The sequence below is a fragment of the Plasmodium cynomolgi genome, chromosome 7, assembly GCF_000321355.1.
Source record: "Plasmodium cynomolgi strain B DNA, chromosome 7, whole genome shotgun sequence".
Classification (NCBI taxonomy): domain Eukaryota; phylum Apicomplexa; class Aconoidasida; order Haemosporida; family Plasmodiidae; genus Plasmodium; species Plasmodium cynomolgi.
The window spans coordinates 1,170,035-1,170,755 of NC_020400.1; positions in this window are offsets into that span (position 1 = coordinate 1,170,035).

Consider the following 721-nt stretch of genomic DNA (forward strand, 5'->3'; position numbering starts at 1 on the left):
CCTAGCTGAACTTCCCCCTGTTGCAGCCCTCTTATGCACTCTCGCACTCCTACATTGCTTTGCGTAGCTTAGAAGGTCACTCGGTTGGGGGTTCCATAGAGGGAGGAGTGGCGAATGGAAAAGGGATGGACGCGGTGGGGAGAAGCAGTAAAAGCGGGTAGGTCCAAAAGGAGAGAAAACGTGGAGGCGATCGTGCGAGAGAAAACAACGCTTCTGTGAAAAGTCCCAGCGTGACGGACGCCCTAACGGCAGGTGGGCCAAAGGTACATATGCTCCCCGCACAGGCACATTCGCCATTTCATCCATTTGGCTCACTCACCTATTTGGCTCACTCACCCATTCGGCTAACTCACCCATTCGTTTTAATTCGTCTTCAGTTCTGCGTCACAGGTGGCGGATGGCACCTCGTGGGGTCAGCAGGATAAACTCCCCCCGCGGAGGAATGGGCTGGAAAAAAGAAAATGGCATCATAATACCATATCATAATAATACATGGTGTTGAAGGAACGGAGAAAATAAGTAGAGTTTCCTTCGCGTGGAACTAGTGCCTAAGCAGCATTCACGTTCACTCGTATGTTCCCTCACGCATGTGAGCACGATGGTAGGCGCCCTTTCCCGTTTGTAACCACGACAGTCGGTCGGCGGGGGTGTATTGTAAAATAAAAATTGTGCGCTGCTGGCCTATGCCTTCGTGCGGAAAAAAAAAAAAAAAAAAAAAAAA